The following is a 3,124-nucleotide window of genomic DNA, read 5'->3' as shown; positions in this document are numbered from 1 at the left end:
CCGGCCAGTTGGTAATTATCTCCAAAATCCCAAGGCGATTCGGGTTTCCAATACGGGGGCGTTGTGTGGTGAGGGCAATCCATTTACTCCATGTGGCGTCAGTGGCATGGTGGGTTGAGGGAACCTTTCCTTTAAACATCCACCCCAGCACTGGTAGTCAGGGTGCGAGGAGGAGTTGTGTTTCCATGCCAACCACCTCTGAGGCAGCTTGGACCCCTTCATAGGCGGCCAAGATCTCCCTCTCCATCGGAGTGTAGTTGGCCTCGGACCCTCTGGAGCTTCGACTCCAGAACCCCAGTGGTCGGCCTCGCGTCTCACCAGGCACCTTCTGCCAAAGGCTCCAGGACAGACCATGGTTCCCGGCTGCAGAGTAGAGCACGTTCTTCACATCTGGTCCCGTCCTGACTGGCCCTAGGGCTACTGCATGAGCGTTCTACTGCTTGATCTGGGCAAAGGCTTGCTGCTGCTCAGGGCCCCAGTGGAAAGCGTTCTTCTTGCGGTGACCAGGTAAAGAGGGCTCACAATCTGGCTGTACTCAGTAATGTGCATTCTCCAAAAGCCTATGGCACCTAGGAAGGCTTGTGTTTCCTTCTTGCTGATTGGTGGAGACATTGCAGTGATCTTATTGATGACCTCACTGGGAATCTGGCGCCATCCATCTTGCCACTTTACTCCCAGGAACTGGATCTCTTGGGCAGGCCCTTTGACTTTGCTCTTTTGAATGGCGAAGCCGGGTCCCAGCAGAATCTCAGTGATCTTTTCTCCTTTCTGAAATACGTACATTTCCCTGTCCCCCCACACAATGATGTCATCAATGTACTGCAGATGTTCTGGAGCTCCACCCCTCTCCAGTGTAGCCTGGATCAATCCATGACAGATGGTGGGGCTGTATTTCCACCCCTGGGGGAGTCGGTTCCACGTGTATTGCACACCCCTCTAGGTGAAAGCGAACTGAGGCCTGCAGTCTACTGCCAGAGGAATGGAGAAAAATGCATTGGCGATGTCAATGGTGGTGTACCACTTTGCTGCCTTGGACTCCAGCTCGTACTGGAGTTCCAGCATGTCCGGCACAGCAGCGCTCAGTGGTGGAGTTGTAAGGGTCGGTCCAAAGTTCCCCTCGATTTTGCCTCCCGAGCATTGCAAGGAGACTTCGAGGACCCCCCACCGAGGCTGACTCTGAACAATGGTTTCCTGGCCCGGCCAAGGTGGATGCTCGTGACTATGTGCTGGTGTATTGTGCTCACTGGATTGTGCTGTCATGGCACCAACCAGAGGTTGTGTTGTACCAACTGAGGACTGCTTGACCGTACCTGTCTCCTGCAGCACCACACAATGGTCCATAAGTCTTCCCACCTCTTGGCCAGAGGCTACTTGCTTTGGAGAAGGACTATAAAGAGCGACCCTCTGGAAAAGACCTTTCGAGATCTCTCCACTGATGAAGACCCGTCTACCCCCTCTAGAAGACCCCTGAGATCTCCCCACGGATGAAGACTCGTCTATCGGATGACCCGTGAGGTCGCCCGTCTCGTCTGTTGGTAGCTATTTTCCCATCCCTTCCTTTACTTCCCCTTTCCCTATACTTTGTTTCCTATACCTCTGCCCTCTACCGTAATTGAATTGTTGGCATTTGATGAAATGCATTGCTGTTGTTGAATAAACTGATTTTGTCCCCTGCACTTTGCCTGTTTGCACCTTTAAGATCAAAAGAACCATCATGACCCTGGCTCTGCATTAATAGCGGATCATGACATTAAATTGGCATCACGAACAGGATTTTCTGGCACACAGAAGGGATGCAGTGTTGTCTGTAGTCTGTATCAGGGGAAGGAAGTCTTACTCCAGCCGCACCTAGCTGGCCACCTTGGATGGGTGAGCCTGTCTAGAAAGCAAGGGGGGTTTTTCTGATTTCCCGCAGACTGCAGACACCTTGGTGTGGAGCATGCCCAGACTCGCTTGAGGGCTCTGTCGACAGAATTTCACAAAAGATATACTGGTGCAATAGGCGGGACACTGTTGTTGTTGTTGTTGTTTTTTATGATGTTTTTGATACTTGGTGTAGTGAAGAGACAACCTGGTGTTTTGTAACTAAGGAGTGCCTCCCAAGTAGTTTGGTCTCTTCACCCGCACAGGGAAGCGAAGGGGGGCACCCAGCGAAAGCTGCTTCGTTGTGTGTAGTAACCTGAGCAATAGACCTCCCTGTTGTGGTTTTTACTTATCCCTTCACAAAATGACTGAGAATTCCACTGTAACAGATAAAGCTGCATTTTATGCTCTATTAGCTAAGTATAGCGCCAGACCGTCCCAAGGTGGGGAGGAATGGGCGAGCAATAATTGGCTTAATCTGGAGAATGTGATTGATAGAATATATTCTTTGCAACATGAGTCAAAGTTCAAACTGGGCAAAAATAAAACCATGCTCTGCTTAGTTTTAGGAGCTTGTCTTACGGCAGCTATAGAAACTCGCTCTGACTGAAGAAATGAGGAAAGCACAATTATAGACTCTACAAAATCTAGTTCAAATTCTGCAAAAACAATTAGATCAAGAAAGGAATGAGAACCATTTGTTGCTAGATGAAAATAATTTGTTAAAAGCTGCCTTAAGAGAAGAATGGGACAAAAATTCAACGCAGGGTGTAACACCAAAAGAAACACAGGAGACAGAAGCTATTCACATTAATCCAATAGACTCTCAAAAAGACCCAATTTTGATGAAAAATTGTGGGGAACACTGCTGCCCCAACTTGAAACCTGTGATTAAAATAGAATATATCAGTGATGCACCCCCCGAGCAAACTTCTCCACAGGTTCTGGGCAGTGTACCAGAGCAAACTTCTCCACAAGTTCTGAACAATGTACCAAATCAATCTCCTCCACAGGCTCTGGGAGTTGAGCCAAAGCAGTACACCTGCACTGGGCTTTCCCAAGGGTCTGAACATTCCCCCACTTCGGCCCACCACACTTTAGCCGAGGAATTAGAAAAGATACCCAAACCTGACTATACAGCTGTCTATCAATACATTGATGATATTCTGGTGGGAAGGGATGAAATAAAAGCAGTGGGGGATACCCAACAAGAAATAATCTCTCATTTGGAAAACCCTGATTTGCAAATTTACTCAGAGAA

The sequence above is a fragment of the Sturnus vulgaris genome, chromosome W (assembly GCF_052056855.1).
Source record: "Sturnus vulgaris isolate bStuVul1 chromosome W, bStuVul1.hap1, whole genome shotgun sequence".
NCBI lineage: Eukaryota > Metazoa > Chordata > Aves > Passeriformes > Sturnidae > Sturnus > Sturnus vulgaris.
This window is presented reverse-complemented; position numbering follows the sequence as displayed.